This window comes from Canis lupus, chromosome 19 (genome assembly GCF_048164855.1).
Source record: "Canis lupus baileyi chromosome 19, mCanLup2.hap1, whole genome shotgun sequence".
Lineage (NCBI taxonomy): Eukaryota > Metazoa > Chordata > Mammalia > Carnivora > Canidae > Canis > Canis lupus.
In genome coordinates, this window is record NC_132856.1 from 11,582,021 (window position 1) to 11,606,986 (window position 24,966).

General features: G+C 38.2%; 1 long non-coding RNA gene across 1 annotated transcript in view; it reads left to right on the forward strand.

Moving 5' to 3' along the window:
• Nucleotides 1–20,041, forward strand: part of LOC140611268 (uncharacterized) — a 100,112-nt gene extending 80,071 nt beyond the window's left edge. The window contains exons 2-4 of the long non-coding RNA XR_012012545.1: nt 7,161–7,209; nt 8,690–8,853; nt 19,947–20,041. This is a non-coding gene — a long non-coding RNA (uncharacterized lncRNA). The remainder of the gene's footprint in view (nt 1–7,160; nt 7,210–8,689; nt 8,854–19,946) is intronic.
• The last annotated feature ends 4,925 nt before the right edge of the window (nt 20,042–24,966 follow it).

Sequence of the window (24,966 nt, forward strand, 5' to 3'; positions counted from 1 at the left end):
GAGGCATAAGCAGAGGGAGAAGCAGGCTCCATGCAGGGAGCCTGATACAGGATCATGTCCTAAGCCAAAGGCAGCTGCTCAACCACTGAGCCATCCAGGCATCCCTACTCTCTGCTTTAAATGGAGGCTCTAGAACATCATTTTCCATTATGTAGAAGAAACAAACTTAATAATCTGGTTTAGGTTTAAATTGTTGTGACTTTTTTTTTTTTTTTTTAATTTTCATCTAGGCTTGTTGGGACTAGCAGGGAGACATCAATATTAAAAAGCCACCTCAAAAATTGTTCTGGACTTTTAATAATATTGAAGAAAAAGAGGGATTAGTTCTAGATGTTAAAGAAGTAATATGGTTTTTACATGTATGTTTATTATAAATTTATTTATATCTGAAGTACTTAACACAAGATAAAACTTATAAACTATCATTCTATTCTAAACTAGCCATTTTTTACAATCTGCCACAATTTCTAAAATGTATTTTAAAGACTCTGATACCTAAACAACATGGAGGTTTATATTTCAGATGAATTTACACAAATATGATAGTAAAATTACTTGAGAGTGATTTCTTACTTCTTTGCATTAAAAGGCCAAAAATAGCACTGAGGAACCCTTTTATTTATGATTAAAAAGTTTGATGAGCTTCCTGCATTAACTGGTTTGTCAGTCAACTAAAATACTTTGTGTTTTCCAGGTTACAATTGGTGGATCCTATAGACTTTCTATCTGCACAGGGAAGAAATTTAAAATGAGAAGATACAAATACTTTCACATTCTGGAGATTTACTTGATGACTTTCTTTAATTACAGTCAATTCCTTATTCAAGAGGACTCATATTTCCAATCCCTCATCCTTTCTTTCTCTCAAAGAGAACACTCATACTGTTGTTTCCACAATATTCCACAATATTAGATGGTTTCAAATGATTGCTTTATCATTATTTTTGAAGTCATTTTTTCATGTGAATACCTAATTCAGAATCTCTCTACATGTTAATATCCTGATTTATGGGAGAGATCAGTGGTCATAAGGTTGTTTTGAGAATTCAATGAGTTAAGCAGAAGTAAAGAAGTTAGAATTATCCATGGAACAGAATAAAATTTAATCTATGTCTCCCACAGTGTGGCTGTTGTCCCTATCACTGTTGCCTTTGGTCCTTTAGGACATTCTTGATCATATTCTCTCAAGAACATGAAGATGAATGGGCTTCTTTTGTTTCTCGTGCCCTGATAGAATCCAGAAAGATAAGTCTAGCTAGTAGGATGATCTCTGAGGAGATAAATACAAGATTTTATTTCAGAAGCTTCAGTCTTTGAAAGTCTTTCCCTTATGAGCAGAATATGAGTATTTGGAGTTCTCCAAAGTAGAATAATGAATATTTGCTTTTCGTTTCATTTCTTACAATTTTCTGGACCCAGAAGCAGTGGTGGATTCTTCTGTCATTCTGGTATTCCCTCACTATTCCTGTGGGCACCTTGCCTGATTCAGTTATGCTTTATAAATTTCAAAATACAATTGGAGTCTCCAGTCTACTTTATCTGGGAGTCTGAGAAATCTAAAAATGAAAAATATAGTGGAAGCCTGTATTAGTTAGGATTAAATTCAGCTACATATGAAAGAAACTCAAATAGCAGCAGCTTAACTAAGAAAGAAGATATTTTTTTTTCTCTTACAAAAAAATAAGCAGTGATTGACAGTCCAGGGCTGGTATGATAGCTCCACATTAATCAGTGACCCTGGCATCTGCTCTTCCATCTTTAATATGACTTATATCTTCAAGGATGACTTACTGTTGTGAGATGGCCATTGTAACTCCAGCCATCATATTTCTGTTCTAGGCAGGAGGACAGAGAAAAGGAGAGTAGCAGAAGTATTCATCCTCATGGAATGAACTCCCTTTAGAAAGCTTTGTGAGAACTTTTGCCTACCATGTCAAAGGGAGATGGGAAATATAGGTTTTATCTAGAGCTTGTCAAAGATCCTCTTTACCATCTCCATAAGCTGACTAGGTCAGAGCTATATTTCCCATTGTATTCCATAGTGGTAGGCATAGGCTACAGAATTAGACGAGTCTGGGTTTGGATCTCAGTTCCACTCTTACTCTTTGGATGTCCTTGGGAAAAATCAGGGAATTTCTTTGAGGCTTAATTTATCATATATCAGTTGGAAATAATAATATAGCTTATTTTTTAAAGATTGAAGGAGATGACATATGCCTATGTCTTTTTCCAAGTAATAGTTTTTAAATGAGTACCAATAATTTTATTTATTTCACTATCCCTTATGGTTCAAACATTGTACCATCTTTGATAAATGTGATATCTCAACAAGTTTTCAAAGTGTTTTATAAATCAACGAATCAGAAACTCAAAAAGGCTAAGTAATTTGATCAAGTTTTTACAAAATGAAATGTAAGCCTTCCCTACCAATTAAGAAAAAAAAAAAAAAAAAGTCCAGATCTTTCTGACTTAACAATTGAGATTTTTCTTCCAGATTAGATTGTTCTTTTCAGATCCAGGTACACACAGTACATATAGGTTCATGTAATAACAAGCTGGATTCTAATAGCATTTTACTTTACTGATTGCATTCATTCAGCAAATGTCAGGAGTTGCCAGAGATTATAAATTGGGCTTTTTAGCCCAGACTTTGGGCTTGTCCTGTCCTGAGAAAAAAATAGGACCCTGCTATAGAAGAAAAATAGGAAAGATTTTCTGCCTAAGACTTTTTTTTCAATTTCTCCATGTTTCTAGTTCTTTGTCACCAAGATACATATGTAGCCTTTGAATGAAATAATCAGGTTGGAGAGCCAGATCCTATTGTTCTCTGTCTTCTGATGTCAGCTCAGTTTGTAAAATTGAAATGGGGCATCTGCTATGCTAGTTATAAGGTTGAGCTGGACTAATGTGATACACCCCTGGATGGTGTATGCAGTGCCCATATTACTTGCATATGGTAATAGCTGCCATTATAGAGAAAGTCTGGGATGCTGTCAGTACAACAGAAGGTACAACTGAATTCTCACATGAAGGTCAGAGCAGAAGAAACATTTTCTAAGCTGAGGCCTAAAAGATAAATTGAGATTTATCAAAAGAAGAGAAGCTGGAAGATATCCCAAGCAGGAGAGAGAGCGTGTGACTTTGACCCTGGGCTCTGACCTATATTCTTTGATTATTCCTACCTTTACCTCTTAACTATTGCCTTGACTCCGCCAGGGCTCGCTTTTAGTCTTGCCATTTGAAAGCCCATCATGAACATAGATGCCACCACCTTAAACAACATGGCACTGGGATTATGTACTCATAAAGCCAATGTTAACAAACCATTCTGCAGAATTGTTCTAAAACAGAGATGGCAACTAGGCTTCATTTCCTGTGCCAATGCTAATAGTTTATAGTAGCAGCCTGGACAGATCAAAAGAATACTGAGAATTAGTGGAAAGAGTCCCATGATTAATTAGTGATGCTTCCCTAGGTTCAGAAAGAGAGTTCTGATGCACGGGCATTGGCATCTTGGGTCCAAAACTCTCTTTCCCCCTTTCTATTATGTTTGAATGGAACTAGGAAAAATGTCAAAGGAAAAACAGGGTATAGGCCAGAACGGACAGATGAGAACACCTCCTGTCTCTTGCCTGTAGCAATTTCAATATCATCATACAAAATTTAGCTTTTGATAATAATGAAAAGCTGGCTCCAAGTTCCCTAGGTCATCTTGGTGGTCCCTACATTTGCAAGTCGACTTCATTCAGACACCCAGCTGTTGCTGCTAATAAACTTGCTAACAATAAAATGCCTAATGTAGGGGTTGCCTCAAACAAGAATGGCTGAAGGAGAGGCAGAAATATATCTGTGGTCACAGACTTGCGTTTGTGCCATACCATCCTGTGCCATACCATCCTGCATGGACTTAAGCCTATGACCTCATCCTCATAAACGTTTCCTGCTAACCTACAAGTAATAGGCCACAAACAATAGTCTCCTTTGCAAAAAATTTTAAAAATTCTTACTGTATTCTCCTGCTTAAAACTTTTCATTGGTCCCATTGACTGCTTGCCAATCATTCTAGACCATCTTGTATACTACATTGCAGATGCATAAAAAACCTAGCATTGCTTTTCTTTGTGCCACTCTGTTTTACTGCCTTTGCCTTTATCTATTCAGATCTTTGGAGCCTTCTTCAGTTCCACATTGTCCATTTAGTTATCTCTCTCTCTATTTTTAAAGATTGTATTAATCGTTCATGAGACACACACACACACACACACACACACACACACACACAGAAACAGAGACATAGAGGAAGAGGCAGGCTTCCTGCAGGGAACCCAATGCAGGCCTCCATCCAAGGACCCAGGGAACATGCCCTGAGCTGAAGGCAGTCGCTCAACCACTGAGCTACCCAGGTGTCTCATTTAGCTATCTCTTATCCAAATTCCAGACCTGGCTGGGATACAACCATCTATGCAACTTTTGCCCATCCAACCCACCTGGTTCATCTCTCTCACCAGTGCTATCTCTGTGCGTTTTATATACTTTTATTATTGCACATGTCATATTGGTAGTAAATAAATCCTGTGCCCCAGCAGACTGTGAGCTTCCTGAGTGCAGGAATTAGATCTCCGCCTCTTCCAACAGATATTTAAGCCAGAGTCTGGTCACCTCATATACTGAATTTAACTTAATCTTTAAAAAAACAAAACACATTGGGACACCTGGGTGGCTCAGTGGTTGAGCGTCTGCCTTTGGCTCAGAGTATGATCCCAGAGTACTGGGATCGAGTCCCACGTCAGGCTCTGCATTGAGCCTGCTTCTCCCTCTGGCTGTGTCTCTGCCTCTCTCTCTCTCTGTGTCTCTCATGAATAAATAAATAAAATCTAAAATAAATTAATAAATAAAAATAAAAAAACACTAAAATAGTCTTTACATTCACTTTTTTCATTGGGCTCTGTGCATATCTGTAGGAGTGAGGAAACTCCTGGCTAATCAAAGATAGAGATATATGCCTGTTTCATTTGTTTATCTTTGAATTCTCCTATTTCATAGATTATGGTCAGGACAGGGAAGATTGGAATTAAAAATTAGACATTTTGAGTTACTCTACTGCAATTTGGAAGGATGGGAGACTATATATATTTCCTTGGAATTTTTAACCAAAGACATTTTATTTTTATTTATCACAACAGGGTTCCAGGCAACATCTTGCCTAATCATATAAATTGAATTATTCAGATGCTCATGAGTTTATATTGTCTTATCCCATGTTTCCAGCTCATTAACTAATAACCAAAAATGCAAGTAATTAAGGCATTTAGAAAATGCCATTAACTGCCATTGAATTTGGTCTCCCTTCTGTGTTTGTTGAATAGTTGGGTAGAAAACACTTAACCTTTGGCTCACATTACCTTTCTAGGGAATGACCATCATCCTCTTGGCTTCTTTCCAAATGTACTGGGCTAGTTTTCTTCACTGCAGATTCTCGAAGCCTTTATTTCCACTAACTCTTGTGCTGTTTGGAAACATGCCATCAGTCAAAGGAAAAGAAGGAGAAAGATTGTGAGCTCTCAGTTGTCTAAACATGCTTATTGGTTTGCTTGCTTTCTCAAAGTTTGATAAAGACAAATTTTAGTGTATCCCAAGGGGCCTCCCAGACACCCCCCCGCAGCCTCTGTTAGAAAATAAAGTTAAACACCTTTTTTTAAATATCAAAATTAGGAAGTGAGCCCCTTTTATGTTTGCAGAAAGCTCTGTCTTCAACACTTGATTTCCTCAGGTGTCTCTGCACATCTACAGAGAATGCTTAAGTATTTCATACGTTTATCCAATTGGCTATCTCCACCAACTGTCTGGCTCTAGATCTCTGCCCTTCTCTGCTGCTGGGTCCACTCAGGCTTGGGCTTCTTTCTGTAACTAGGTCTGGGTTTGGGCACATTCTTTTCTTTAACTCACCATAGAGATAGCTAATACAGGCTGATGCAACCTTTTTAAATAATGGAGGAAAATTGCAGCACAAAGACTAGAAATAGATACCGAATGTAGAAGATTTCAGAATTCATAGGCCAAAGCCTCCTCTGGAAGATGTATGGAGGATGCACGATCTACTATGAGCTGATTTATGTTTCCCAAAATGTATTTCAAAATCTTAACCCCCAGTAACTCAGAATGTGACCTTTCTTGGAAATAAGATCTTATGGATGAGGTCAGTTTAGATGAGGTGATACAGGAGTGACACGAGCTCTTTAGCCCCACATGATTGATGTCCTTATAAGAGAGAGACCCAGAGAAGAGAATGCTATGTGAAGATAGAGGCAGAAATTAAGGTGATATAGTTGCAACCCAAGGAACACCAAGGACTGATGGCACCACCAGAAGCTAGGAAGAGGCAAGGAAGGATTCTCTGCCATAGGCATGTCCTTGCTATTAGCTTGATTTGGGGCTTCTAGCCTCTGGAACTGTGAGACAATAAATTTCTTGTTTTTTTTTTTAAGCCACCTGGCTTATGGTACATTGTTATAACATCTCTAGGAAACTATTACCAGGTCCTCCTGCTGGCTCCCAGCCTGTCATCATAATTGCAGAACTGGGGCCCCTGGGTGGCTTAGTCAGTTAAGTGTTGGGCTCTTGATTTTGGCTCAGATCATGATCTCAGGGTCGTGGGATCAAGCTCCACATCAGGATCCGTCCTGAGCATGGAGCCTACTTAGGATTCTCTTCCTCAGGATCCCTGGGTGCCTCAGTGGTTGAGCATCTGCCTTTGGCTCAGGGCATGATCCCAATTCAGGGATCGAGTCCCACATTGGGCTCCCTGCATGGAGCCTGGTTCTCCCTCTGCCTATGTCTCTACCTCTCTCTGTGTCTCTCATGAATAAATAAATAAAATCTTTGGAAAAAAAAAGATCCTCTTCCTCTGTCCACCTCCCCCACTCCTTCTTATACTCTCTCTCACAAAATAATAGTAACAACAATAATAATATGAATAATAATTGCAAAATCCAGCTCATCTCTTAACTAGCAGCTGCCTTTGCCCATCGGAAGTCGCAGATTAAATTCCAAGGTTCTCCCTGTCTAGCTTAATATCTGCTCCATTCTAGGATGACTGCTGCTTGAGATGTCCATTTTTTTAAGAAAATAAATTAATAAGGCTTTGGTTGACTCTCTTGCAGGAACCCCTTTGTGATGACCACCACCAGGCAAACAATATAACATAACAAGGTAGGTTCTGGCACTATTAATCCAGTTCCTTTTAGAGTCCCTCTGGCTAATTTGCTGACACAATCTCTATCATTCTCTCTTTATGTTTTTTGCGTAAATAGGAATACACATATCTTCTCAGAATAAACACACATTTTAGGAACAGCACATGAATTAGGAAATGAATGTATCCTTAGAGAAAGCATAATCTGTAAAATGTTAACACAATGAAATAAAAATTTTTACAGTCTATTTCAGAGAAACTTAAATTGTCTTTGCATTCTATTTCTACATTCTAAAACACATTGCTTTACCTTTGCATAGCTAAAAGCCACATCAGAGTGATTTTCCTAAAATAAAGGTACAATTTTTATTGCAAGGTAAATTTAAATTTCCACCTATTAGGTAATACAAAAATATTAAAAGTATTGAAATGCCCATCCCCATTTATATACCCCATCCTCCTGCTTCTAGCTATGAAGGGTTTCAAGAAAAAGAAATAGAAATATATAGAGCAATAGAGATAGAGATAGAGATAGAGGTAGAGGTATAAGTGGAGAGGAAGACAGAGGCAGAGAGGCACAGAGAGAAGCCTCAATCCCTCAGCATCCAAAGTTGGCTAGAACTCTCCATTACCTCAAGAGCTTTTTTTCATTTTAGGATTTCAGTTCTTCCTATTCTTTCTTCCTCCATGAGTCATTGCTCCTTGGATTATACTTTCATATGGCAGTTAGAGTTGGAAATTCCATAAGTAAAAGAAGAAATATCTCAAGAGGAAAGAGATGTAGAGGGTACAGTGATAGCAGTGGAGTGAACATGCAGCTTTCCAGAACATTGCCAATCCCCAACCCACTCCCGTGATGGATCTGTGATGTCCACCATGGGTGTGAGAGGAGGTAGAAATGAACCCGTAGCATAGATCTTCTGTTCTGCACAGTCTACCTAATCTGACACTTTATGCAGTAGCTGTCCTTCCTTAGGTTAAACCCTCTAGTCAAGAATCAACAAATTTGGCTCACCATTATTTTCGTAAATAAAATTTTATTGAAAGCAGCCACACTTATTCATTTACATACTATCTGTGGCTGTTTTTATACTACAAAGGCAGAACTGAGTAGTTCCTGTAGGGACTGTATAGCCCACAAAGCCAAAAATATTTACTATCTAACCCTTCGCAGAAAAAGTTTGCTGATCATTACTCTATATGGTGCCAGTCCTAGGCAAGGCCCTTCTTGTTGGATCTGCTAAGTGGATGAATTCCATCCCTCAACATGGAGTATTTCATATTCTAGTTAGAATCTCTCAGTAACAGATAAGTGAAATCAAAACGAAACAATCTAGAGTGAAAAAAACAAATGATCTAGGATGAAATAGTAGAATGTTGACTCTAAATGCAAAGTCCAGGAATAACTGGCTTTAGGTACAGGTGGATCTTAAGAAGCAAGGATGTCATCAGAAGTAATCCCTCTATCTTTATCTTTCAATCTTGCTTTTCTCTCAGGCACTCAGGAGTCCCAGATTTATAGTTGACTCATTATCCCAATAGGGTAATGGCATCTCCTTGCCAATTAGTCCAGCAAAAGCACCAACACTGAGTGTAAAAGAACCAACGTGGATAACTTGACAGCCTTGGACCACTCCTATGGCCAAAAGGAATGAAATTTGGTAAGTAGCCTGCCTGGGACGATGGATCTATCCCTATAATTTCCAGTTCCATCCAAATTATAAGACTAGTTATGAGGAAGAGCTTGTTCTCCAAAGGAAAATCAATGTTTTCCTCCAGGTTAAGGATAAATCAATTTATAGTAAAGAAACATCCACTGTTCCAGACTAATGGGATTTCTATAAGAAGGAAGAGAAATAAAAGAGGCAGGGAACCCATCCTGTTAGATTCTGGTCCATCTAGTCCTGGATTGGTCCTCCTGGATCCCTTCTGTGATTCTGATCTGATCTGTGACTGCCAGTCATTGCATGCCAATCTGAGGGAGCATTCAGTGCTGCCCTAGCCTGAGGTGGTGGACAGGAAGGAAAGCTTGGTGACCTCTGGATGTCTGTATACTCTCCTAACTGAAGATCTGCACAGGCAAAAATCCCAACTCAGAGAATTATACATTGTGACCTTATCCCAAGAGATTTTCCAACAGAGCTGCGCTCATATCCAGCTGTAATTACTGATGATGATATATCATAGCAACAGATCAAACCTTGGCTAATACCTAATAGGGAGATATCTTTCTTTTCTCCCCAAAATAAACTCAAAACAATAAAAAGTGGTTGTTAATTTGATAGCTTTTGTTGAGAAATGATCATTGTTGACCATGAACAGGAAAATGACACAGTGTGCCCATTTCAAAAGTTTATTTCCTTTTCTATCCTAAATTTAAATTGTCAATGCTTCCATCTGTAAATACTTTCAGTAGAAACAAAAGTCACAATTTCCTGTCCCTTTGCCTTCTGTTTATTTTAAATAATAATGTCTTAAGATGGTGAAGCCCTTTCACTGTATAAAATCTGTTCCTCTACAAGTGAAAATGGGCCACCTCTTTCCACCTATCCACATGTTATATAAGGAGCATCAAGGCATTGGTATTTTTTAAAGCTCCTCAGGTATTTCTAGATACTGATGATTTAGATAGTACTCTTGTTTGGCACCTCTGAATCTTCTAAGCCCTACACTGATCATAGAGTTAGCTATCATCTCTCTTTTCATTGTGCTTTTGTTATGACTTCCTGAGTGATTTTGCAGCAGCTAATTTACTTATTTGCTTCTTTCACTAAGCTTTGATCCCTGTAGGTATAGACTCTTTCTCATTTATTTTTGTATCTTCAGCATTTAGTGGAGCACCTGGAACAAGATAGCTATTTGATAAGTTATAGCTGAATGGAATAATCTCACACCATCCTCTCAAAGATACTATAAAGTAGGTATTATAATCATTCCTGTCTCATCAGGTCAGAAACTGAGGCTTATGGACATTAAGTGCTATGTGCAGGTTTGACTTGAACCCAGACCTTCTGACTCCAAGGCCATGTTCCTCTCCAAAACATCATTCTTAATGGAAAGTACTGATACAGTTGCTACTATTTACGGCTGAAAAATGTGAAATAGCCTGTTAAAAACAGTCAAAATTTGGCAGTTTCGTAGGCTTCAACCTGATACTTTTGTTGTGGCCTTTATGTAGGGGTTGGCTTTTTGTTAAAAGAGAACAACACCCAGGAGTCAAAGCAAATGGACTGGAACTCTCAATGGCCTTAGCTGGTCAGAATAAATGTACCTCGAAGGTTGGTGATCAGAAACTCAGACCCACTGGCCCCTCATAAGTAAAGACTTCAGTCAGTGTTTCATAGGATGAGTTTAGTCTAATGATTGTATGGACATTAACCATCAGATTAGGGCTTTTCTTTAATTTATAGAGTCATGAGTTAGAAGTCAATCCATCAACTCATGGAGCCACAGAGTCATGAAGACTTCTCATGGAGTCAGATCATTGCACAAAGAGTTAAAAGACCTGAATTTAAGTCTCAATTAAGCTACCACCTTGCTATGTGAACTTATGAAAGTCCTTCATTTCTGTGAGCTTTACTTTCTTCATCTGCAAAGTGGAGAGAATAATTTCTATCATACCAGATTACTCTAAGGTTAAAAATAAATATATTATCCATTAAAAGCCTCACAAACTATAATGTAGCGTACACTCATAAGATAATTTTATTGTGGCTCTCTTTCACATAGAAGAGAAAGACTAGCAGGCTCACTAAACACAACATTACAATATAAATACTTGAATGAACAACCTAGATGTCTTTAATGATAATACATGAGCATCCTCTTTTTAATGTAAGGTCCCCTCTGGCATGAATAGATTGTTACAGCCAGTTCATTTTCCATGTTTCCAGCAGATTAACTGCTTGTCTGAACTCGTGAAATAGGAATGATGAGCCTCCGTGGAGTTGAAGGGGCTTCCTGATGAACTCATCTGTTTTCGTCTTTTGTAATGAGAAGTTACCACTGTGCCCAGAATGTTCTGCTTCTCTGAAGGCTTGCAGTTCTCACTTTATACAGCAGGTGCGCATGCAGGTCAACAGTCTGATTGAGAAATTCACTACCTAAGACCTAGAGAAAGAAATTACATTAGGACTGAAAACATCTTAAAAATAATACATAAGTAGTGCCATTTCCTTGTTTGTATATTTTGGATACCTCTGAATGCAATTTGGATAGTATATCTATATGGCTCTCAAAGTGCAGATGCCAGAACATTACCACCATCATCATCATCTGGGAACTTTATAGAAATAGAAATTCTTAAACACTCCCTGGACTTACTAAATGAGAAAATTGGAGGTGGGCCCCAGCAACCTGTGTTTAAGTACTTTCTTGGTGATGCTGATGCATTAAAGTCTGAGAAGCATGACATATCATTATTGGATAAATTCATGCTCCTTTAAGACAGGGACAGAAGAGTAATATACATATTTAGAGTTAATCTCTCTTTACTTGAGTATTTACTGAGAATTCTTTGTCAATTATTCTCAGTTCTGATTATGGGACTTTATTGAGTTAATAGATGTGTGAGTGGAGAAAATTGGACAAAACCATGAGAATCTGAATTCATATAAATTTTAAAGAGACATGTTGCCATCTTTAGTTGAAAAATTCTGGGAAGTATAGGTGGGGCAAAAAAGGACCGAGATAGCTAAATGAACTGGTCCTTCTTTTAGGAAAAGACAACAACAACAACAACAACAACAACAACAAAAGAGATAAAACGTGAATGTCCCTAGTTGTTTAAGCCTTCAATCTCCAGTCACACATTTAACTCATTTTCTTGTCTTCAGTGGCCACATCAAGTCCATTATCAAATCTTCTCAACTCCATCTCCAAAATGTATCTGAAGCTCATTCACATCTCCGAATCTATGCTGCCACTTCCACATCGAGGACATTATTATCTTTCTCCTGGGCCATGTCTTGCCACCTAATTGGTCCTGCAGTTTCCACTCTTGTCAATCTACTTTACACACATTCTGAATCCCTTAAAACATAATTTAGATCAGTCATTCCTCGACCTGCCCAGTTCTCTTTAATAGTAATTCTTTGCATTTTGAATAAAAGCCATACTTCTAACCATGACCCGTAAGGCTCAGCCTGATATGGACATTAACTACCTAATCTTGTTTTAATCCCCTTCCCCCGCAGTCTGATGCAATGCCAGGTTTTTATTGTCAGTTCCTTAAACATCCCAGGCTCTTTCCTGTCTCTGGGTATTTGCCCTTATTATTAACTCTGCTTGGGATGCTTTTCCTCCCACTCTTTCAAAGCCAAGGCTTCCTTCTGCTTTAGGTCTTCACCTAACTAGCTGCTCTTCACAAGGACCTGTATTGGCAAATCTGTCTCAAGTGTGTTTCCTTATACTCACTCAGTCCTTACTCTACCTTGACTCCTTTTTTTATTAGTATTTTTCACAGTTTGAAACTATTTATTTGTTACTCTAGAATGTGAAGTTCTCACATACTGACATAATGTATGTCTTATTTGATTTTATTTCTGCCCTTACAAGTATGGGCACATAGTTATTGCTCAGTAAATGTTTGTTGAATCAGTAAATTGAAGCATTTTTTTTTGTACTCTGTGATTCTTTAGACAGATAGATGGATATTTAGAAAGATTTGCTTGTGCTCTGTTATATAATTCTGTTATAATTGTTCTTCAAGAGAGCTTGGGAAAGGGTTGCTGGTTTTAAATGAGGTGGGCTATGAAAATATGCAGTGCTATGCTAGAACCAGTTCATACTGGCTTGTGAGAACAGATTTTGAGCATTTCTTAATTCCATGACCTTATATTTATAGCTTGAAATCTTTAGTGGTAGGAGTATTTACACTATGGCAACTGACAAAAACTAAAAATGTGAGATTTTTTTTTTACCCAGAGAATTAGTTCTTAAAAATTTCCCAGCATATTGTTGATAGATAGGTGTTTCAGGTTGTGATCCCCAGAAATAGACCCTTAATTGAGAATTTGTGAGAAAGTGATTAATTTGAAATCATTACAGAGATAAGGGAATAAGAGGAGAATAAGGAAATAGGACCAGTAAAGGAAGAAGGCCAAAGAAGAGTATGATATCAAACACAGTCCTATGGAGTTTTACTTTGTCTTAATCCCACAGAGCATCTCTGAAAACAAAGTTGTCCATTCAGGGACTAGTGATGTGGATTATTTGTACTTTCACTTATCAGTTATTGGTTAAGGACTGACCCTTGGGGAGCATGCATTCTTAGGCACTATGTTTCTGTGTGCAAAAGAAAAGCAAGTTCTGACAGTCTGAGGTCAGGGCTGTTAGAAAGAGACACACAGGTTCTGGCTGTTGGAAATGAGAGCACCCAAAAATGATAAAGGAAACCTGGGCCCATGCTTAGCTTGCTGACAGCCCTGCTACAAGAGTACCTCCTAACCTTTAACATAATTACCCAGTAATAGGGAGATCCGGATAATCAGTAGGTCTGGGGTTGCGTCTAAGATTCTGAATGTCTAACAATCTCCCAGGTAATCTCACTGATGCTTCTCATGAATCACACTTTGAGGAGCAAAGAGCAACAAGATGCTTTAAATCATTTTGTACAGGAAGATCCAGTTTTATTTGGCTTATTCAAGTTAGTTTTCATGGAAACATGGTTTATAGAAGAGTTTGAAATAGAACCACCTGAGAGATATTTGATCCCACTACTGAATTTCCCCAAACACTTTGTCAATGAGGTCAAACACTTATAGTACTTAGATTTGCCAGGGACGTTTCAGATCCCCAGTACTTCAGAGAAGATAAGTAAATGCCAGGTAAGTACTTAACACTTTTTTGACCGTGTCATAGTGCTAGTAGCCAAATCTATTCCTCAGATACCAATGATTTTTGTTCTATCTTTTGGCTTCATTCATTCAACAAGCATTTAATGATACCTATTTGATTGCAAGTCACTATGGGTGTTTTGTTGGGGACATAAAAACGAATTAGGTAAAAAAAAATAGACATGTCTCTTACCCTTTGTGGCATCACAGTTTAGAGTATAGATTTATAGAAATAACTGGAAACTGGTTTCAAATTGATAAAACATCGACAGTGTTTTACTTTGTGGTATTCAATGGGAGACAGAGCTTGAATTACCCCTGACCTGCATTTTCCTTACACAACCAACTTAAAAATGTGAGGGGGCTGCCTATAGCACAAACTCAATGAAGAAATAAAGTAGAAAATTATTTTTAAGCCTCATTGCTGGAGATGTGAAGACATAAATGTTTTTTTCATGCCAACTATACTCTTTATTTTTATATTCCTCAATGAATGCTAATAAGACATACCAGTGCAGACTGCCTTAGGCAGAAATAAATATTATGCACTTGCAGTAATTAATTTATGGCAAAGTGTAGTCAGTAGGGTAAAGTGAATTTGTGAAATTCTCAGAGTACTTGACAGCTTCTTATTGAAGCAGAAATAAAATGTAGTCAATAAACGGTAAAATGCTGAGGAAAGTGTTTAGTTATCACCACAAGGGTTATATTAAGTAATTTGGGGTACTTTGCTTTCCTACTCATCCCAGAAGTTATGCATTCATATTATTGCAACATCAGTGCAGTATTTTCTAAACCAAGTGAATAAGGAATTGAGCAGAAGAAAACTTTATGGAAGTATTCTTTGACAATACCTTTTTTCTAACAGTATGCAAATGAGTTTCTAGGTAAGTTAGCCTTTACATGGATCTTCATGGGGCCTCCAACTCAAGTATTTTGGAAGTATTTTGGTTCAAATAATTTGGAGGCAGCTGCAATTCATAAAATGTTACTTTATAGACATGGGAATGGTTTGGCAAATAGACATTGTTAACAGGATGCTGTTGAGTATTTTCAGAATTCCCTGCCTTTAGGCATGCAGTTTTGTTGGTGGTAATCTCTCTAAGTTCAGATTCCTGAGAAGCAGAGCCTGAGATGAGAAATCTTGTGCAAGTAGTTTATTGAGGGAGGGCACTTGAGAGGACTGAAGGAAAAATATGGGCAAAATAAGAAGATACAGAGAACAAAAATTATTGGTACCTGGGGAAGAGATGTGGCTAATAGCACCATGACATGGTCACCACCATGGGGCAAAGGACCTAGACTTTTGTACCCCCCAAGTCAGTTAATCAGGAAGCAACTCTGTTTGGAGAGAAGTGGACTATCTCCAGGTGCGGTGGCTCCTTTCGGCCAAGGACAGTTCTTGTATTGCAGATTTGGAGACAGAAGCAGCTGAGATCCAATACATACAGGCAGCTGGGGATAGTGCATTAGCCAATAAAGGAAATTTGGGTGGGGCACAGACTTGACCCATTATACTCACCTGGGAATGAGGAAAGGAGAAAAAAATAACAAGTTTACGAACTAAGTGCTATGATAAAATAGTAAAAATAATGCTCTTGCACTGATTAGCAGGTTTTGGCCACAAGAACATTTTGGTTCCTGGTATTATTACTAAACTTTTCCTTCTGAAGTAAGTTAAAGGTTCATCCAGTAATGATTCCACACTTTTTAAATTAGTTTCCAGCGTAAAATATGCCCAGAGGAAATAAATGAGCTATTACAAGATTGGGGGAAATTAACCAGGCAAGGCTCATGCCTTGGATGACAAAATCCGGGGGAAATAGTATAGTGAGTAGACTAATCCTTGGTCATGAGCTAGTATTATTGTGGTGAGTGTATCACTTCCTTTCTCCATACAAGTCTTCTGCAGACCCAATTGACACACCTTGCATTCCTCAGATATCACCTGGGTAGCCACCAGAACATTGAAAGCCCTGGTCCCTGAAGGGTAGCTAACAGTGTCATCTGTCATCAGCCATGGCCATCCTGTAGGAGAACCTAATTGGTAGAAATATCCTCCCTGGAAGCATGGGTGCAAGTCCAAGGGAAATAGGATTGAAGATACTTTTTTCTTTCCCCACTATCTCATTATTAGATAGATGATTTTTTTGCATTTTTCAAAATCACCCAGAGTTCTCTCTTTGATCAGTCTGAAGGTGCAGGTCAGAGGGACTTGGAGTCTCCCCACTCCAATTCCTCTAGTTAGCTTTCAGGACAACTAGAACACTAGACATGATACCTTATGTGGACTGATCCTTCTCTTCTTCCCTCTCTTCATTTTCTGTTTCTTCTTTTGCCTTTTTGCTTGTTTCTTCCACCTTTCTTCATTCTTTTTTCTTTAAGTTACTTTATCTTCCTCCTTTCTTCTTGCCATCTCTCTGCCTTCCTTCTATTTCCTCTCCTTTCTTCCCAATTTCCACCCTTAATCTCCTTCCTTCCCACCCCCTTCTGCCCCATTTCTTATGTTAAATCCCACACCTACCAGTTTCTTTCTCCTCTCTTCCCTACTCCATTCTTCTGTGTCCCTCCTCATCTTCCTTCCTTCTGTTCATCATTTCACTCTTGCATTTCACATCTGTTCTTTCTTTTTTCTATCCCTTTTTCCTTCCCTCTCTTCTTTAATTTCCACAGCAAAATCTATTGGTTCCCAGGTAGCCAGGGTGCCTGCATATTCAGACTGCCTTCTCAGGATCCAAACAAGGTTCATCACAATTAATTTGGTGAAAGTGATACAACCAAATGATCTAAGTATTTATGTTTCATAATTTGGGGAAGGCACAAAGAATGTGAGAGGCAGGTAATTCAACAGGGCATTGCCTTTCTTCTAAACTACTTAACGCAAGGCTTAGCTCTGTCGGGCCCTAACCTGTCAGGGCCCCAGTGCTTTGGATCTACCATGCTTATGGATCCTTTTCCGGATCCCCCCATTTGCAGTTCGTGGCATTCTTTGCAGAGCTCAAAAAATGCTGATGTAAGTTCACTATCCCCACCAGCCAGCTTTGAGCAAGATCTGTCTCAACTGCCTCTCTCTCATTACACATCCCATCTGTCTCTGATGCTCCTTTGGCAGTCAAAGAGCTTGATGCATTATGCATCTCAAATATTAGAAAGATTATATAACCACCAGGCTATCAAAATCAGGAGACCAGAAATAATGGGAGCATCTCTTTCAAGGACTTTTCCCTTAGTTATAATGTCAAGGAGGACAATAGTACTGGTTGGAAAATTTTAAATGGGAAGAAAAATACACAATCACAGGTATATACACTTGCAATCTCACACTGTTCCAAGGATTGACTTTGTCAACTTGGTTAAGAAGAATGGAAGTATTAAACATCTTTTGGCAAGAGTCTCCCAGAATCATTAACTGATTTTGTGATTCAGCAAAGGTCTATAAATTGCTAAAGGTATTGCCAGAAAGATGCAATTTATGTATAAATAGATGAAAGTAGAAGATACTATATCTTTTATAGGTTGCTTAACAATATCCATGGGGTGACATGTTAGTCATAAAAATGAGTAGAGATAGGGGCGGCCCGGGTGGCTCAGCGGTTTAGAGCTGTCTTCAGCCCAGGGTGTGATCCTGGAGTCCCAGGATTGAGTCCCATGTCAGGCTCCCTGCATGAAGCCTGCTTCCCCCTCTGCCTGTGTCTCTGCCTGTCTCTCTCTCTCTCTCATGAGTAAATAAATTTTAAAAAATCTTTTTAAAAAATGAGTAGAGATAGAAGGAATTAATGCAAGCCATTTTTTTCACATTGTTGATTTGCTAATCTGACTAGATTAGTAGTTATTTTTTACACCAGAATGTTAGTTGGTTATGGTAGCAAAGCATCAATCTATGTTGCACCTTGCTCATTAGAGTATTCTAATTATTAGAAAGATTCAAGTTAATTATACACACCATAGGCAGGAAAGAGTTAACTATCCCTATGGAACATTTGCAGATTAGTGGAAGACTAGGAATTCAGAGAAGAAGAGCAGCAGAAAAATCTAACAGGGAGGGTTGCTAAAATCAAGGAGGGGTGCTTATCAAGACTTCATTACCCCCAAACCCTAAAAACCCAGCATAATTATCTTATATGGTTGCAAAGCTTCTTTTAATTTGGGAAATTTCAACCCCTGGAGCTAACTTTCAGGTGTTTGCTATGATTCAGAGATTTATCTTAGAATTCAAGCATAGAAAGTATATGCACTTTGGTCTTCTGCAGGACAGGAATGTCACTGAGAGCCACAAAGTTTCATTCTTAACCTTCTCTGGAGCCACAAGTTCTCTGTTTCTATTTCTGTATTTACCTTCAGAAGAGGAAGGGCTTCTTCTGCTTCATTGGCATATTAGCCCTCATAGCTACTCCCAAGATGGTGCCTTTGGCCACTGAATCCACATCTTATTTCAAATCTCCTGCCATAGCCAAATGGTCCAGTCTTGTCCTGTGCCCCAAATTAGGAGAAAACATCTAATGGCTTCACTTGGGTCATATGACTACCTCTGGTCCAATCAGCTATGACCAAGAGGATGAGTTACATTTCACACATGTGTTCATTTATTTGGTGGAAGGGAGAGTTATTATCAGAGCATGGATGTGGCTAGAAACATCAAAAGTCTGACACATCATTCCAGTATTTAAAAAGTTGAATTGAGGGATCCCTGGGTGGCGCAGCGGTTTGGCGCCTGCCTTTGGCCCAGGGCGCGATCCTGGAGACCCGGGATCGAATCCCACATCGGGCTCCCGGTGCATGGAGCCTGCTTCTCCCTCTGCCTGTGTCTCTGCGCCTCTCTCTCTCTCTCTGACTATCATAAATAAAAAAAATAAAAAATAAAAAATAAAAAAAAAATAAAAAGTTGAATTGAGAAACACCACCAGCAGAAGGATGATCATGGAATGGAACTGTAAAAGTTGAATGGATCTGTAATCATATCCTAGTTTAAAAGTAATGTCCCCAGAGATCTTAAGCTGTATTATTATTTTTTAAGCTGTCTTTAAAAATATGAAGGTTGTACACAAATTTTAATTTATGGAAATTTAACATGATCTTTAAGATAAGATAACCAATGGCAAAAACATTCCTGCTTGATACTAAAACATCCAGTTTAAAATAAACAAAGCTATATGATGGCTTTAAATCGATGTGTGAATTGTGTTTTTTTTAAATCATTGAAATATGAACACTATTGCCAATTACTTGATTCTTTTAATAAAAAAGTTATTTTCTCCCAGTATGTAAGTTAAATTATCTTCTTATTTCCTAGCTCTACACTTTCCCCTTAAAGGAACTGTATCTAATTCTCTGCCTTTCAGATTAACTTCTTGCTGTTCCAATAACTTAAATAACAGAAGTGACCTGCAATAAGCCCTAAGATATGAGATATGAGCTTTATAAATAAGATCTATACCTCCATCGTTGCTACTATTCATTCAAGTGTAAAAGCCCATAACTCTTCCTTCTCTGACCCAAATTGTTCAGTCACCAAGTCTTGCCAATTTCTCTTTCTTGATGTCTATCAAATCCATCTCTTTCAATATTTCTTTCCTTCAATCTTTTGTATACATTTCCCCAGGAATACTTCCAAGGCACTGTTTTGCTTTTGTCTATTCTTTCTGCTAACAAACTTTTCATGATTCACCATTGATTTCAAAACCAAGTCCACTCTCACCACCCTCCCATTCCAGAATCTTCCTTCCTAGCTTCTAACCCAAAGGTAACAGAAAGCTGGAAAAAGAGAATGAAAAATAAGAGACAAACCTGGTGTTGACTTCTATGGCTAGTTCAGGTAGTGAAGCTGAATTCCCTCAGCCAAATGAGAATAAATCCATCTGTCTTTACCTGGTTTTGGTTGTTAAACATTCTCAGTATTATTTTCTTCTTTATTAACATAGCGGTTCCTGAAATGATGTCAGCCTCCCAGTATCTTCTGAATGAGTCTTCATTCTATGTCTCCTTATCCATAATAGAAGCCATATGGCCCAGGTATGTTTTATTTAGACAACATGATGCCATAAATGTTTTAAAATAAGTTACTAACATTTAAAAATGGGGAGATCGCAAGAAATCTGGTTTCAGATTTGCTCTGTTAGGGGATGAATCAGAAGCAAGAGTGCAAGGTTTGATTTAAAAGTTATTCTGCTGCTTCTCTTTGCATACCTAGTTCTATAATAAATGTTAGTTTGCATTTGCCCATAAAGATATTTTATGGAGGGGGTGCTTTCCAGTTATTTCATTATTTTCCCAAGTATAGAGAAGATAAATTTTGGTCTTTGTTGTCATAAGCTCCTATGTGTACATTTAAAGTTTTTTTTTTTTTTTAAGAGAGAAGAGGTAAATATACAGCAATAAATTAATATATAATAGAAAAGAGTTAGAATCAGAAATTACCTTGGCATCTGCTTATGTTAGAGAATATATCTGTTTGCTCTGGAGTTATAGCCCCTAGCTAGTTCCTAATCCTTCTTCTTGGTTGGGGGTGTGCATAATCACTTTTAAAACAACCTATTTCTGGAAGTCCTGGTTCTGCTTTTTTGACTTCTTAGTTTACAAGTCTTGTAGAGCTGATAGTGTCAGTGGACCCATTCAACAAATACCTATTTTGAGCATCTTCTATATGTAAATACTCTTCTAGGTATCAAAAACAAAAGTGAATATGGTCATGAAAGAGTTTTTAACAGGTTGGATAAACAGTCTCAGTGCTTCTGTGAAAATGAGAGTAGGAATATAACACTAGCCAGGAATGAAAGAGCCTAAAACATAACATGTAATCAATACATGATCAGGGCCTTCAGCCCTGGAATGGAATTTGTTTACTGGTGCCAATGCTAGGTAGAGAGGCTGTTGTCCAGGTGTCACTGTAAAGTACAATAATCATTTACTGATGCCCTACTCTGGACCTAGTATCATGCTAGATGCTAGAGATACAACTAGAAGCAAGACATAACCCTTCCTTTCCAAAGCTGACATACAGTCTCTTAGATTGCTTGGAGGGAGGAGGAATAGGGTACCTATATTAGCAAATAAATGTGTGGTCCAAGATAGTCTCATCCCCTTTTGTCTTTCCATTCTCCTCCATCCTTCTGCTTGGTGGAAGTAAGTATCTTTTAACATAAACATCCATGGAATTTATCATTTGAGAGGTGATCAATATTTGTACTGCTTTTAATCTGATTAATTATTCATCATAATAATATTATCAAAACAAATAATAGCTGACATTTATTGAGCACTATTTGCCAGGAACTCTTCTGAGCACTTTTTATATAGTACCTCATTTATCCTCACAACTTCTTTATGAAGTATGTGCTTTTATCCTATATGTAGTTAAGGAAGCTAAGACACAGAAACATTAAATAACTTGCTCAATAATTCATAAGAAAAAATAATAAAAAATAAAAAAAAATAATTCATAAGAGAATTGATCTTGTCAATATGAGGCTCAACCATTGCCAGCCTCAGAGATCTAAGGCCAGGGTTCTTGCTGCTCTGAAACACAGAGAGTGAGGGAGTGGTTTGATGAAATCAGGAAGTTGGGTGAAGGCAGAAGAGGTAGATTTAAGAAGGGAAATGAAGGACTCAGGTTTATCTATCTAAAGTGGGTACTGTCTGAAATGATTCCATGTGAACAGTAGAAAAATCCTTTGATTTAGATGCCAAGTACATTTGAACTTGGCTGGAACTAGGAATTATTTATTTATAGTAGAGATTACCTGGTTATTGTGGGACATAAGTCATATATATATCATCCAGCATCATAGGTCCTAAGACAGGTTTTTTGGGGGAGACAGAAAAGGAAATGGTCAATTTTGCTGATTGGCAGTCTGGAGATAGGGAAGGCTTCTTGATGGAGGTCAAGCTGAGTCTTAGAAAGTAAGCAGGTATTTACCAACTCGCTCTCTCCTCCTCCCACAAAGAAAAAGAGGGTGGAGAAGGGCATTTCTGACAAAATAGTTAGCATGGTCTTCAGAGGAATCACAAGAAGTTTAACTTGGCTAGAGTTACCTTGCTGTAATGATGTTGACTGGAGATGTTGCCATGAACTGACAACGTTGTAAGCCATATTTAGAGTAGGATATAGGAAACTGTTGAGGATGTGTTAGCAGAGGAGTAACCTGGTCAGGTATGGTTTATAAAGCTCACTCTGGCATGATGCAGAGCATGGCTAGGTGAAAGATAAATGCTTCAGCATTGCTCCTAAACCCACTATCTCTAAAGAGGTGCTAACTGTAGCTTGTATATCCCTTTAAACATATCCTGAGTATATGAAAAGGAGAAGAGAGATCTCTAACATGTGTTTTGTGACTTTGAACTTCTCAGGAAAATGACAAACTGTATATTGCTCATGGAGCAGATGGAAGATCACTTGTAGTTTATATTTACATCTGTGAGAAATCTTTAGGATTGAGTGGTTTAACAGTACTTCTGTTGTATGTACTATAAAAATTCATTGGTCAAATCAAGTCTCAAGGCTGATTATGGAAATAAAATGTGCTACTCTATTTCACCATTTTATTATTTAATTAACAAATATAAATTTAATGTTTACTATGTGCTGAATATGTCTTGTATTATATACTGTGGGAGATGCCAAGAACAAAACAAATACTAATACTATTACTAATAATATGGTAGTGGCCAACATTTATTGACTGATAGCTTGAAGGCATTTTTGTAAATGCTTTACTTGGATTACCTCACGAAAATACTGAAAGGTAGATATCATCATTATTTTTGTTATATTAATGAGGAAACATACCCAGAGAGATATGGTATGAGATTACAAAGCTAGTTAGAGGTAGAGTCGAGATTTCAAGTTTGTCTGATCCCAGAACTTAAGCTTTTAATGTGATACTCAAGGAATTTAGATTCTAACTATGAGCCAACAAAATGGAGAATAATAAAAATGTCACAGGACAGATACAAAATAAGTATAAATGGATCCAGAAAAGCAAGGTGACCACATTTATTTTGGTAAGGTCAGGGAAAACTTTGGAGGGAGAAAGTACTGTGTCCTGGATTAGGTTTCTCTAGAAGAAACCCTAAGACAAGGACTCAAGTATAAATAATTTATTTGGGAAGTGATCCCAGAAAGCACTGGTAGGGTTGTGGGGGAGTGAGAAGAGGAGAGAAGTAATAAAGAACATGTTCTAGTACAGGTCACCACTATAGACAACTAAGGCTTAATTCCATGGGGGATTCCAGAAAGTAGTACAGAAAATGATTCAGAGTTGTACCAAGCACAAGGTGAGGAAGCTGAGGTATTTATGCTCCTATTTCAATCTTACAATGACTAAAGGCTGCTCCTGGCTTTGTTAACTCCCCAGAATTTCCAGCCAGCTTCAGGCACTTGCCCTCAAGTCAGTGAGTATCTGGTGACTGCAGTAAGATGAAGTTAGAATGTACTGAAGTGCTGGCTGCTGAGCATAAATGGACCAAGCACTGACAGCATCAGCTTTGAAGTTTAAAATGTGGCCACTCCTTGATGAAAAGGAGGCAAGAGATATAGTCTTTAGTTTGGTCATCTGTGTGCTCAGCTAAAAATCTAGGGTACTACTTCTGAGAAAGAGGAAAAGAACATGTATAAGGAAACAACTCACAGTCTCTGCTACCTTATTGCCCAGAGTGGTTCAAAGGAGTGGTAATCGGTGTCCATCGAAAGATGAGTGGATAAAGAAGATGGGGTTTATGTATACAGTGGAATATTACTCAGCCATTAGAAACGACAAATACCCACCATTTGCTTCAACGTGGATGGAACTGGAGGGTATTATGCTGAGTGAAATAAGTCAATTGGAGAAGGACAAACATTATATGGTCTAATTCACTTGGGGAATATAAATAATAGTGAAAGGGAATAGAAGGGAAGGGAGAAGAAATGGGTAGGAAATATCAGAAAGGGAGACAGAACATGAAGACTCATAACTCTGGGAAACGAACTAGGGGTGGTGGAAGGGGAGGAGGATGGGATGTGGGATGAATGGGTGACAGGCACTGAGGGGGGCACTTGATGGGATGAGCACTGGGTGTTATTCTGTATGTTGGCAAATTGAACACCAATAAAAAATAAATTTATTGTTAAAAAAAAAACCAAAACAAAGGAGTGATAATCTACATAAGAAAGACCAGAGAAATTTTTCCCCGAGGAAGTATTAGCTGAGCTCAAACGGCTGAGATGAACAAAAGGTCTGTGTGTGTGGCATGGTTGCCGCACTGGACTTGAGGTAGAGGAGGATGTGGTAAATTGGAAGATCTGAGGAAGGTTGTAAGGCAGAAGTGCAGGGGTTAGGGAGAGAACAGGGTATAATGAGGTTAGAGAATGGGGAGGTAAGATGTCAAGCAGGGCCAAGTTAACGTGAACTAAACTGTAAACCTGATGCACTTAAATATCCCCCTCAAATAAGGCATTAATTTGACCTAGTTGACTATCAGCATCATCAGGAGATTAAGGACTGCCTGTAGTTTTAGGAACTTTATCTATTGGAGTAGATGGTGGAGCGGGTACATAGGTACAGTCTGCCACTCAATGCCTCTGAAATGATACCAAGTGAGTGGCTATCTTTGTTATCAAGATGTATTGAGCTATAAAGATACTGTGACTCAAATTGCCTTAGTAGAAAGAGGTGTGTGACCAGGTTCCAGTGATGAGAGATTTAGCTGTTCCCTACTGTTCTCTTGATTCTTTCCTCCTCTGTATCAATTTCATTCTCAGCTTGGGTTTCTTCATGGTTATAAGATGGGTGCCATCTGCAACCCTAGCTGCAAAGCACTGCTTTGTTCTAGTAGGAAAGGATAATTTATCCAACTATAGGATGGATTTCCTTCCCTCACTCTTATTAGTCTTCCTTACATGTTGAGCCCATCCCTGGGCCAAGGATGATTACCAAGCAAATTTCCACAGCAGACTAGTGCAAG